The sequence below is a fragment of the Cucumis melo genome, chromosome 8, assembly GCF_025177605.1.
Source record: "Cucumis melo cultivar AY chromosome 8, USDA_Cmelo_AY_1.0, whole genome shotgun sequence".
NCBI classification, from domain to species: Eukaryota; Viridiplantae; Streptophyta; class Magnoliopsida; order Cucurbitales; family Cucurbitaceae; genus Cucumis; species Cucumis melo.
In genome coordinates this window covers 17,335,116-17,350,048 of record NC_066864.1, presented here as the reverse complement: position 1 = coordinate 17,350,048, position 14,933 = coordinate 17,335,116, and positions in this window count along the sequence as shown.

The window sequence follows — 14,933 nt, the reverse complement described above, 5'->3', positions numbered from 1 at the left end:
CTGTGAGGTAGCGTACCTTATAGGCACAGTATCCTTCTGGATCACGAGACTGATATGTGCATCCTTCGAGATCACGAGACTGATATGTGCATCCTTTGGGATCACGAGACTGATATGTGTATCCTTTGGGAATACGAGAATGATATGTCCATCCTTCGGGATCACTAGACTGATATGTGCATTCGACGGGATCACTAGACTGATTGATGTGTGCGCTCTACGGAACCACTAGACTATTTATGTAGGGTACCCCTTAATAGAAAGCTAACTGTTATTACCCTAACGCGCCCAATAGCGGGTCCCTTACTGCGTATATTTTATACTTACCCTTTTTCTCTTTAACTTTTCAGGTAAGGGTATGACGAGGGGCAGACCCGCGAGGGACAAGAAGGATGCGTAAAGGCCATATGGACGCGTCTGGTTTTCTTTATGCTTCAGCTGATGTATTTTGTTACTTTTTATTTTTCATTTGTCATATGGAGTCATGGTTAGAACATCGATTTTATTATTTTATTTTGATGACTTTGAGAACCATATTTTGGAACTTTTGAGGAATTGATCTAAAAGTGGGCCAAAAATTGTTTTTGTGATATTCTGAATGTTTTTAATGAATCGTAATAGGTCTTTTATGAGTTTGTGTGTTTTACTGTCGTGTCTTAGCAGTATGTAGTGACCTCAGCTTAGTCCGAAAAGTTTGGGTCGTTACAAATTATCTTCAAACTGTTGAGCAAACGAGTGTATAAGAAAGTTGATCAATCAAAGTTCTTGAAAACTTCTTCATCATCAACTTTTCCAAGAATATCCATATCAAACTGTGTTTTTTTATCCTTCCCGACCCTCACAGTTTCTATAAAAATGGCGAGGGCAACCTTCACAGCATTTTCATCATTTGTAAACTCAAAGTTTTTGAAAATTTCTTCAAGTTCCAGGCACGTTATTATTTTCTTGTTCTCTTATCCAAATAGAAGGATCTGTAGGCGCTTATTATCACAATCTTTCTTCAATGTTACTCTGGTTGGCCATAACCCGGTTGTAATGTTGAATTCATTTTTGGGTGAAACAGACCTTCTTCTCAAAAACAGAAAAATAGATTCCATTTGCGTTGGCTTCTTTAGGTATCTGCCTCAGTAAGAAGTGATGGATCAACTAGCCGTTGAAGAGCATGTTGACATTCAGCAATGGACCAAATATTATTTTTTTTCGAACATCTACAGTTGTTCCTTGGTCAGTTTATCCTTAATAAGACTGTCAATCTTGTGCACTTGGCATGAGATAGTTGCAAGGAAATACTTGTCGCTAGGTACAACCATCTTAAAAATAATGATCATAATATACTTTCGTTATGTACACGATCCTTTATAAAAAACTAAACCATAAGCCCTAAAATTAAACGATCGTTTACTTGATGTAACAGATCGTTCAATCCAATCAGAAAGTAATAATAAATTGAAACATTTATCAAGCTGGAGAATAGAAGTTTAAACAAATCCAAAAACCTAAATGATTGAGAATAAGAATTTAAGAACAGATCAATAGTTTTAAAGACAAAATTTGAAACATTTGAAATATAAAGAAGGATAAGTGTAATAAAGTGAAGAGAAAAATTCTTGGAAATGAGAGAAATATTATAGTACGAAAAGTGCAACAAAATACCTTTTGACGTTAAAGAGAAAATGGAATGAGAGAAGAATTGAATTGGAAATCTTTAAGACGAAATGCTGACTGATCAGTGCGTTTGTGTATAGCAAAGTGACAGAAAACGAAGAAGGCGGAATATATATATTGATTGTTTTTACCAAAGGGGTAATGTTGTAAATTTGCGTACTTTTTTTAAAATGTTCAATCGCGTTCTTTAGTGTTTAATATATATATTTAAATGATCGTTTAATTAAGTCAAAACGATCTTTTAAAAAATGTAATTGATCGCGTTGTTAAACGATTGGAACATGTAATGTTAAACGATGATATTATACAACTAAACGATTGTGTAGGATATCATTTATAAGATGTATGATTTACGCGATCGTGTAGTATATTATTTAAGCGAATATGTATATATGCGGTCAAACGATGGTATTGTTGAATATGAACGATCGTGGTAATAAATGTAATTGATCTCTTTGTATGTTTTACAAGATAGTGTAGGATATAAAGAGTGAAATGGAATATGGATTTCTCGAGTATAAAATAAATAAATTTTTGAAAGTTAAATTTAATGATTTGAAGCTTTACAAAGATTGTAGATCATCTCTAAAATATTGAGAAATTTGTAGGTCGAAGGATGAGGCAGTATCAATGCCTTCTTCTTTTGTTTCTCTTGCTGCTTTCTCCTTGTAATGAGACTTTTGTCTTTTTTTGCTGACTAACATTATTTTTTTTTTGCATTTCTTTAATTTCTCCCTTATTTCCTTTTGTTTCAACTTGATCTTCTGGTTCTTCACTGCTATCAGTGTCAATTTCTTCTTGTGCTTCTTGACTGCTATCAATGTCAATTTCTTCTTCTATTTCAGTTTCGTTATTATCGAATTCATCTTCATCAATCAACTTTTGTTTTCCTTTTGTTGTATCTTTTGTATTTTCTTCCCCTTGTTTTTCTATATTTTTTTCTTCAACGATTACATATTTCCCAATTGAATCTGGCTTCGTTTTAGTTTTGTCTTCCTGGCTCCTCCTATTTTCAACTTCTCCTTCTTTTTCCCCATCTTTAAATTCAATTATCTGAATGTAAAAAGAGAATGTGCTGTCAAAAGGATTGTGCAACAAAATGTAAACAGACATACTATATAAAAATCATTTAGCTATGTCAAACGATCGTTTAATTATGTCAAACGATTGTTTAGTTATGTCTCGTTTAATTATGTCAAACGGTCATTTAGTTATGTTAAATGACCGTTTAATTATATAACGATCATGAAACTAGTTTAGTTGTATAGTAAACAAATTAAAACCTATGTCAATACATGTGTTTTTGGTGTTCCTAAATGAATAAGTCAGTTGTTGTTTTCGCCTTCTTCATTTATCTGCTAGCACATAAAGTAAGAATGTTCAGATACATCATGAAGAAAACACATCCATACAAATAAATTATAACTGTCTATACGAGTTATTTTTATTGTTTGGAAAAGAGTTAAACCTTCAGCAATATTTGTGTTTTAGGTGTTTCTAAATCTGTAGTTGCTATTGTTTCAAAGCTACTTTGTGTTTCCAAAATAGCAATTTCCTGTAAAGAATAAGAAACAACATAATCGTGTTTTATTTTTTTGGAAAGTGAGGAACATTAAACAAAACAAAGGAGTGGAAAATGAATAAGGCACTAACCGTAGGACAATTTGTTGTTGCATACTTCACCATTGTATTAACTTGTTCATCATCATCAAGAAGATCAAGGCTACAAGTAGGTGGTCTATTTTTCTCTACGACTTTTTTATATGCAACTTTTTTCTCATTCTGTTGTTATTGATGTTTGGCTGATTGTGGTGCTACATTCAAGCTTGTCATAATCATTATCAACATGCATTTTATTTCTGTTATTCCTTGTCGTAATAATATTTGTTTTGTTTCTATTCTTTCTTGATTTTTTCTGATTTCACTTATTTCATTTAAGATTTTCTTTGTTTCATTGTTTTTTTCCATTTCTTTCTTTTTTTTTTCTTTTTTGTTGTTGCTCTGCCTTTTGTTTTCTTTCCTGCTTCTCAATATTTTTGAAATATCTCAAAATTGTTTGAGACTCTTCTTCTGATGAGTCTAGAGGTGTCATGGAGAACTACAAATAAAATGATATTACATTATTAGTGAAAAAGTAGTAGCATTGATAAACAGTGATAGACTTATATCATCATGTATTCAAGATAAAGATGGAGAGAAAATCTTTCATTGTCTATCTGGATAGACATATATATAAGCATGCTATAAGTTTACTTACATTTTCAGATTAAAAAATGTCGATGTTTAGAGTTATCCAGTCACTTGTTTCCAAACATTCCCATGTTACAATTGACGGCACTTCCTTTACAAGCTTTCTTCCAACCCAACATCTAAATTGGAAAGTCTTGGTATTTTCTCAAAATCACAATAGACTAAAGCTAGGGGAAATCGTTGAAGGTATACAACATCCTTGTCACTGTAGGATGCTTTTTTCAAGAACTGATATGTTAGGATATATGATAACCTCCCCCATGGATAGCCTATGAAGATTTGTTAATTATCCAATATGTCTAGATGTAGGTGGTTTATGTGGTTGTGTTGTTGTTTGGGAATTAAAATACTTCTAAGATATAGAGGTTAACTAATTTTTCTTTCAATGTGTCTTCCTCATTGCACAATGCTTTGAAAGTTCTTTCTATATCTCTTCTTGTTATAAAGTCATCATGATGGAAAAGCGCATTCTTCATACCATTTTCTTTTCCTTCTCCTAGATTTAACTCAGGGAATTTGTGACCTTTTAGTCCAGTCACAACACAAAAGTCTTTCAGCCCAAATTCTGCTATATGTTCATTGAAGTTGAAAGCACGAACATTAGTTTTTTTTTTTTTTTGTATGGCATTGTTTTTGTTGGAATTTATGTTCTAAAACTCGTACTTTATTATTTGATTCAATAAAATTTATTATTGAATGTTATAATCTTAAAACCAACAAATTAAGGTCCCGAGGCTATTTTACTAAGTTTGTGAATACACTTGAACTTTATGTAGAGACATAAACATGGATTACGTTCAAGTTAATAGCCCAAATAGTCTATAGTGTATGAATAAGGTTCGGCGCCTTATTCTGGAAAAACACTATGGATGCGGCCTGCTCCGTAGTTAGTACAAACGATGTAATCCTAAATCGTTCATATAGAGACATGGGAGTAGGGGCGTCCTATGTAAATGGTTTGCATAAGACTGGAACCCCGAAATAGTCACTTTTAGTTATAACATCGTAAACTATAAACTAACTATTTCAATTATGATGACTAGGTAACTTGATCTTAATCCTAAGCTAACTGTGAACTTCTGTTCATTCGGTAGTATCCTTAGATCTGCATAGGTGAGGGTAGCTCATCATCACTGGCCCAATAAGCCTTCAATTTCAGGAATAAGACCGAGTGGATAGCTAGAGACATAGGGTGCAAGATCGAATTCACTCCTACCCACTTCTGGGATAGTAGATAGGTTGTTCTCTTAAGAACTGAATCCAAGTCTTGAACAAGGGGCCCCACCTTCTCATTGTCCTGAGAAGGACTCAGGTTTATAGGTTGGACCTTAAACCAATTGTTCAATACTGGATCGGTGGGTCTTAAAAAGCAAGATGTAATCTAGGGGGTAAAACAGTATTTTGACCCAGCCAAGATGACGAACAACCTGGGAAGCATCAACTTACTCATCATGGTTATATCAGGTGGACACAAATATATCATAGTGAGGGGAGTGCAACTATGAGTCTTTAGTGGAATGACTCATTAGTTAACGAATGTTGATTAAGCTTGGTCTAAAAGAGTTTAGCCAGTTAATCTCGAATCGTTGGAGCCCATGATCTATAGGTCCATTAGGTTCTCTTATTAGCTCATATGGATTCAACTAAGGACAATATGTTGAAGTAACTCGAATTGTTCGAATTAGGAAAAGAGAGAGAAACCGACAAATATATAAGATATAAGTCGGTAGATATAAACTTTAAGCTTTGTGTTTAAATATGATTTAAATAAATATGAATATAGATTCATATTTAGAAGCATGGAAAGTTTTGAAACGGTCAAAGTTGTAAAAGTCAACATGTTGACTTTTGACTTTGAAAAACAGAACTTTGACCGGAATTTATATTCAAATATAATTTAAATTTTAGAAAGTTTGATGCAGATTCATACTCGAGAGGTTAGAATTAGTCAAGATGGTTAAAATAACAAAAAGTAAAAAAGTTGACTTTTGACTAAGAAAAGTCAATGTTTAACTTTGACTCAATTTGGTCAAATGACCAAATTGCCCTTTGACTAATTTTTTTTATTAACTAAATGTTAGTGGGAAATGTGGCAGCTTATAATGAATTAGAAGCCACTAATTCCATTAAATAGTTAATGGATTAATTAGGTGTTGAGATTATATAAAATAAATTACATGCATTTTGTATGTAATTTTTTTATATAAACTTCTCATTTCAGAATGAGAAGAGAATGATGATTCTTATAAAATTATCTAAACGATACATCGACCTCCATCCTTCTCTCTAAGACATCCTTCACAAAAACGAGTCCCACAACTCGGTTCTTAGTCCTCAGATTAGTAGGTCAACATAGTGGTTGTCTTTGCTCGTGACCATCAAGGGAGAAGAAGTTTTAGAATGAAGAAGTTAAGAACTACAAAGGTAAGCTCATCGTTTACCTTCTCCATTCTTCGTTTAGGTCAATCGTTTAGTAGTTGCATGTTAATGTCTAAATCGTTTAGATGCATATAGAGTAAAGCATGATCTTTTTCTTCCGTTGCTGCATGTTATTTGTTGTTTTTCCCATCAGTTTTCTTAATAGAAAATTCAGGAATTGTGTTGGTATTTTGGCCATTTTAATGTTAAGGAACTGGCCGAAAGGAACTGATCTAATTCAATGTTTCTAAGCTGTAGAATATAGTAATTCTAAGGTTTTTTTTTCATCTTCCATAATAATGTCATTTGGATAATGTTTCACCTGTTGAATGACATAATAATTAGTATGTTTCAAACAATGACAAGTTTAAACAATTTTACAAATGCAGAGCGCTATAAAGAAAAAGATATAGAAATATGCAACGCTATACATACAGATATTCACATTCTAGTTTGTTACCTTTTTTCCTCTTTCTTTCTTTACTTTACTTTCTTCTGTCTTTGCTTTACACCTTATTGATTTGTTACACGATGCCTGTTGATTCTTGTTCACCATCTATTTGTAAAAAAGAAGACTAATATAAATTATACAAACAGTATAGAAACAGACATGTTTGTATGTGGCATAGATCGCGATAGATATAGATTTAACGAAATGAATATAGATTAAGGCCTGTTTGTATGCGATATAAATCGTGGTACGTATATGTGGACGGTGGAGATAGATCAAAATGAATATAGACTCAATAGATCGAAATGAATATAGATTCAAACCTTTTTGTATATGATATAGATGGTGCTAGATATATGTGGATGATGGAGATAAATCGAAATGAATATAGATTCAAACCTTTTGGTATGCAATGCATATCGTCGACCGGGATAGTTCTGTTGAAGTAGTTACCAGGATGTAAACGATTGACGACGAAGACGATGAAAGAAAAAGTCTGAGCAAGTTCTTCACCTTTTTATAACCTCTTATTTAGATGGCATTTTTTTTAATTACGCTTTATTGGAGTTTCTGTAAATTTTCGTTTATAAACGATTGTTGAAATTTATCTCCACGATCGTGTATACTTAAAATTTTTTGTCATCATTTACTGCTTATTACCTTATCGTTTAAATATATGATTATCGTTTATATAATGTACAGAATCATGTATGCTTATCGTTTATATTTACAAAGGTGATTGGATGTACAATCGTTAAAGTATATTGTTATCGTTTAACATTTATTGTTGATCGTTTATGTATTTGGTAATTTACTAGATTGTATATCAATTGTATATTATTCTACACGATGGCGTCTAATAATCGTTTATTAACATTAGTCGCACGCGCGGACGATTAATTGCGCGTTTGTTGGGGTATTTTTAGTATTTTTCATTATGGGCCTATGGGCTTTTTTGGTTTCTGAAATTGTTATATACAGTGTAAATAACTTGCTGCTTTGTTATATTATTAAAAAGACCCTAAAAATATATGTATATTTTGGTATGATATATTAAGGATAAACTGTTAACTGTTAACTTTATATTATAAACATAATCATAACATTGTGTGTCCAATGGAGCACACCTGAGTGAGTGAGACCTTACTAACACCCCTAAATCGTGCCAGTGATCCCGTAGGAACACCCCTTGTCGTGCGAGTGATCGCAGGTACACACTCCAAAAACATATATGTAATACGTAGGTACACTCCTAATCGTACGAGTAGTCCCGTTGGAACACCCCTAGTCGTGCGATGACCCCATATATACAATATAATTGTCCCTTAACCGTGCATGTGATTCATAGGTACACCTCTAAATCGTGTGAGTAATCTCGTAGGAACATCTATAGTCGTGCGAGTGATCTCATAGATAGGATCACAATACAGTTGGGGTAAAAAGCTCAACAGACAAAGTTGACAGACACACCACAATTCAAAGCATGTAACATCATTATAAACATTATAACATGACATGAATATTAATCATAATGTCCTTATTCATGTGATTAATATATCATGTATCATAAACATCATAAACATACCAATCATCATCATTAATCATAGTAACAGTCATCATCATCAATTATAATATCAATCATCATCTATAGGAGCGCACTATGCATCTTAGCTACCATCAATGCATAATCGTAAAATACATGCAGTGTCTTAAATTCAGTTCGTAGGTCTAGTAGGAAATCTCTTACCTGGAGATTATCTAAAAATATTTCTTTGCTGACAGTAATTTTCCAATTAAAGAAGATTCTAAACAATAAGGGAAAATCAATAACTTAATTAATAAAATTTACCAACGGCTAGTATCTAAAATTTTCTAATTTAACTTGTCCAAAATTTAAGGTTGAAACCAATTCAACCTTGATTAGGAAAAATCCAAGATTAAATCTAAAAAAAAAATTAACCAACTGAACCTTTAAAGAAACTCCAATTAGATCCGAAATTAAATTAATTTCATTACCTTGGCTTACATAACTTGACCAAATGGATGTTGAAAAAATTATCTAAACCTTGATGAGAAAATTCATCAATTCTTCAAGCTTTGCCAAAGGGACCAATCATAACTAAAACTGGTGAGGCGGTGGCAGAAGGTTATCTAAGTGAAGAAGATGAAGAACATTTCTCTTTTTTTCCTTTTCTTTTAAACTTAAGCATTCCAATGCTATTTACAAACCCAAATAATAACAATAATATTTATTATTATTATTTCTTTTTCCTTTTATGATATATATATAATATCAAAATATACATATATCTTTATTCACAATATCTTTCCTCAAAATAAGTAATTATCTTCTATAATAATTAATTATTATTTATCTTTTTCCAAAATAATTAATTATCTTCCACAATAATTAATTACTATTTATCTTTCTCCAAAATAATTAATTATCTTCCACAATAATTAATTATTATTTATCTTTCTTCCAAATAATTAATTATCTTTCACAATAATTAATTATTATTTGTCTTCCTAAAAAATAATTAATTATCTTCCACAATAATTAATTATTATTTATCTTTCTTCCAAATAATTAATTAATTATCTTCCACGATAATTAATTATTATTTATCTTTCTCGAAAATAAATATCATTTTATAAATAATTATATTTACCTAAAATATAATTATTGTCCTTTTTCTCCCTTGAAAATATCTTTTCTCTAAAATCAAATATATTTTTCTTAAATAATTATATTTCAATAAGTACAATTATCTTTTTCTTCAACATAATAATTATATATATATTTCCATATATACATATAATTATCAAATCTCTAACAAACACTCTACAATTTAATTAAATAACATCCATAACTATTTAATTAAATTCAACTTCAACAACACTAAAAATTCACAACTTTACTTAATCCTCTTAACCTACAATTTAATCAAAATCTCAACCAACAGCACATGCCAAAACCTCTAAATTAATTAAATATTTATCCGACAAATATTTAATTATTTCAATTCCCACAAAATCAAATACTTTTTATTAAATGAATTCAAAATAACCCCCAATAAATTAAATCTAATTAAACAAAACTAAGATAATTAACTTCAAAATTATCTTATTTTTCGGGGCGTTACATACTAGCCATTCGTAAATTTTATTTATTATGTTATTGATTTTCCCTTACTATTTAGGAACTACTTTAATTGGAAAATTACTGTCAGCAAAGAAATATTTTTAGGTAATCTCTGGGTAAGAGATTCTACTATTGGACCTTCGAACTGAATTTAAGAGACTGCATGTATTTACGATTATGCATTGATGGTAGCTAAGATGCATAATGTGATGTTGTAGATGATGATTGATATTATGTTGATGATGATGACTAATATTATAATTGATGATGATGACTGATATTATGATTGACGATGATGACTGGTATGTTTATGATATTTATGATACATGATGTATTAATCACATGCGTAAGGACGTTAGGGTTAATATTCATGTCATGTTATGATGTTTATGATGATGTTATATGCTTTGGATTGTGGTGTGTCTGTTAACTTTGTCTGTTGAGCTTTTTACCTCACATATATTGTGATTCTATCTGTGGGGTCACTCGCACGACTTGGGGTGTTCCTACGGGATCACTCGCACGATTTAAGGGTGTACCTACGGATCACATGTACGGTTAGGGGGATAGTTATATTGTGTATACGGGGTCACTCGCACGACTAAGGGTGTTCCGACGAGACTACTCGCACGATTAGGGGTGTATCTATGTATTACATATATGTTTATGGAGTGTGTACCTGCGATCACTCGTACGACTAGGGGTGTTCCCACATAATCACTCGCGCGATTTAGGAGTGTTAGTAAGGTCTCACTCACTCTGGTGTGCTCCATTGGACACACAACGTTATGATTATGTTACTAACAGAAAGTTAACAGATCACCTAGCGGTACTACTAGTGGGTCTCTTACTGAGTATATTTATATAGTCACTCTTTCCTATGTTTAATATTTCAGGCAAAGGTAAAGAACTTCAGAAGCTGGCGAGTGATAGAAAGTGATCTGTGGCATGCCATATGGGGACACAGTTAGCTTTCGCGTCTATTTATATGTTTTTTAGTATTTTAAATCTTAACCATTTTACTTAACATTTTGTCCTATTTATTTGTTTTTAGTTCTTTAAAATTGTTATAACCCGCGGGTCACATTTTCAAATTATTTTTGTTAATTTTGATAATATTATGTTTTTGTGCATATCTTGATATTAATTTTATAAAGATTTTAGTTATCCTCTTTTCAATAAAGTGTCTTTTAATGTTTATCTTTTGAGTAATGACCTTAACTTAATTTAAAAGTTCAGGTCGTTACAATCGTCTCAGAAAAGCATTGCCATATAAATTGAGTTTAATTACAATGCTGATAAAATAGTTAGTAACATAGGAAACAAACTTGATTGATCATGCATTTCTTTCAACAACTTCATCTTTTCGAGAAGGTTAGTTATGAGATTTGCAAGGAGAAGGGATTTAAGAGTGTGCAACATTTTAGTTATGAAGCTTTAGGTCGAAAAATTCCATTTTTGAGTTAGCAAGAGACATTGTGAGCAAGAAGCGATATTTACTTCAATGAGTGATTTTTCTAAAATTAAATTATTTTAAAGTTGTCTTTCTAAAATTTACGTGGTTTGTCATGCTGTTTATATGTGATAACTTGTAGAAATATGATTTATTGTAGACTTTTATGTAAAATAATGAAGTCTCTTGTCGTATAAGAACAGAAGAAAATAAAGAAAAAGTATATAATTTGATCAATTTGTATATTGCGTCTCACAAAAGAACCTCATCCTTGTTTTATCGCGCTGTTAACGTTTTATCACAAGGAATAAGCAAAAAGTAGAGCTCGACAATAAGAATTTCATGTGAGAAGACATGTACAACCAATGCGGCGACAAGCAATCAAGCTAAGTCTCTTCGTGTTTGTCTTTTAGTTCTGCTTACTAGGCATTCGACGCGTTACTTCACGGAGAATATCACGTAGAATGTCTAGGCGGTCGTGTCAACATTCCATTGCATAGAATCCTTTGAAGCCGACTGTGACATTCATGCTCATTCCAAGAAAGACACAAACTGTTTTGGTTAAGTTACTTTCTTGAAGCTGACTTGAAGAATAGTTTTAAAACCATAAAGAGAATTAATTCTCGACTCTTAAAAAACATCTAAAGTTTTTCTACTCCAAAACGTCCATGATCCTGGAGGCAACAAGACATTAAAATATACCACCTGCTAATTTTAATTTTTGGCTTTTATTTTTTAGTTTTTACTTTTCAATTTTTGTAAGCTTTCTAGTTTAGTTTGTTAGTTTGCAAATAAAGAATTTCAGGATTTATAGGATAAATACATTAAAAAGAAAAAAAAAAAAAAAAAGAAAGAAAATCTAAGCTTCTGCATGGATTCGGGTTTTTAAAAATGAATGAACGCATCAATGAAAAGCACAATTGAAATTAATGTTTGATTGGATGGAAAAGAAAGAAAAATTGAATGCATGTTCTTTCTTGTTTGCTTAATACTTCGCTGCGATAGTTGATGACATACGTGTATTAGCTTATCATGCTTGATTTTGTATAGGAAAAGGAGTTTTAACAATTTTGAGGTCATTTTTAATTTTTTTTTCTTGTTATCTCATTCATTTTTTAATTCTTTGTTAAGTCACAATGCACCTTCGGTCGTTTAGAAAAGAGCACTCATACTTAAAATTCATTTGTTGTTACCTCGAAAGGTTGGTTTCCCATGAAGTCTGCTAGATAAATCCTAGAACAGTAAGAGTTCATCCAAAAAAAAAAAAGAAAGAAAGGAGAAAAGAAAATCTTGCTGCCCACAGAGAAAAAGTAAAATTCGAAAAAATGAAAAGACTAGTTAGCAAAACTAAGCAAATGCTTGCTTTAAAAACAAAATTAAAATTCCAAAAAATGAAAAGACTAGACAATGCGTGCTAAGCACTCATCCTAGCATCACCTTAGAACTTAATGCTGGTAGATAACATGTCTACTACAGGTTAGACTTATCATTTAGCTAATTTTGATACTTATAAAGACAATTGATCAGGTTTCCGGATCAATTGGGATATGCATAAACAAACTATATATTTAAGTCACAAGTTAATTTTCTACGATCTTAATGGTATTGAGCGACTTCATTTGTCTAAGCTAGGATATCTCGATTATTTACTGATCAATCCTACTTTTTTGCACTTCGTAAACTTTATGCAATTTAATTTTATTGTCATCAAAACCAAAACCCCCATTTTTATTGCTATTTGTAGACCGATTTAACATTAAGAAATACTATCTTAGGCTTCGTGTGATTCGACTTCAGACTTGTTGCTATTGCAATATTTTAACAGTAATAAATAGTTGTTGAGTTTGATGAATTATAAACTTTGAAAGTTTGTGGGCGACGACAAAATTTTCTCTATCATTTTTGTATAAATCTTTTGTTCTCATGCGTCATTATAGGTTATTTTACAAAAAGTTAGTTTATTGAATATACTTAAAAACAATGTGGTTGCAACATATTTATAGTTGGTGTGATTTCATAATTAATTTGGAACGCTAATGTTAGGGTTGATACAAAGTCGTAATTTTTGAAGTTTTTCATAAGAAAGGTAATCCATGAAAATACTTATTTGTCAGAAGAATTTTAGTTCATGAAATCTTGTATTCGAGACATCAAATTGTTGGAAGATAGTCAAAGATTAGGAAAGATGTGTGATATTATTTAGACGTTTAAGTGATGAAGTACATTACATAAAATTGGGAGATGTCAGCATGTAGATCAATTCTTTTGATCACCACAATCAAAAAAACAATAACAAGCATAGATCGTTTGAGAAGGATTAGTTGGAATGCATTGATGTGAAATAGTATGATGCTTCTCCCAACATTTTTTTCCACAGTCATTGAGAGAGCACCCAGTATTATACAAAACGTCTTGACATCTTTTGGCAGCTGAGGCATCTTGAAGCACCAAGATCAATGCAACTATATACAAAAACATAAAAAGATAAATATACAAATTTTACAATCTAATATGTCCCATGGTTATTTGATTTTGAAACACATGATAATATAGTATTTGTTGAAGAAATTAAAGGAAACCAACCTGCAAATATAAGAGCAAAGCAAATAATATGGGAAGAAGCCATATTTTTATGATATGCAAATTTCGAAACTATTGTTTCGTTAAGTTGGATCATAGAAATGCTATGATTTTCAATGGTTTAAATACTAAAAATTACATTAAATCTCATCCATGCATTAATCTGTTTCATTTATATAAAAATAGTATAGATTTCTATAAACTAAACTCAGCACCATGCATGAGTTTGTTTTCGTTTAGTAAAAATAGTAATAATTTTAACAACTTCCATGCGTTATGTGAATTAAATGTCTAACAGTTTCTTTTGCGAAGTTTTTCTATTTTAAAATATTGGTTGATTTTTTAAACTCAGTTTTACATATCTATTTGTATTTTGGCTGAAATAATATGAAACTTCAAATTTTAGGATGTTCCGTTCGAAATTTTCCAAGTACAAATCCATATTTACCAACATTTTAAAGAAAAAAAATGTCCAACAACTTGTTAAAAAATTAGAGATTTCACGGACATTTTTAAACTTTTTTGTGTTAGTTATTGCATGACGTTCCATAAATATCAAGTGTAGTTAACATTTACTTGACACCTTGAAAATATTGAGAGTAATATTCACTTTTTTTTTTTAATGTGAAGTATATGAAAATATATTTTTTTATTTAGCAGTTCTAAATTAATACAATTTAAAAAGAATAAAAAGAAAACCCTCAAACTAGCTTTCCCTCTCTGTCATTTTCATTTCACAAATATCAAATCCCTAAGAAAATTTGAAAAATTGTCAAAAATAGGCCAATCTTCGAGGGGTGGTGATTTTTAGGATTCAGTTTGATAAAAGACAAAGTTTTATGACAAAATAAAGGTGAAAAGTCAATTTTATTTTTAATGAAATTTTCCTTCTCCTTGACAAAAAAACATAACGTAAAAGAAAATTCATTCGTAAACTCATCTTACCTCTCAATCTCTTTAACCTTTTTCAA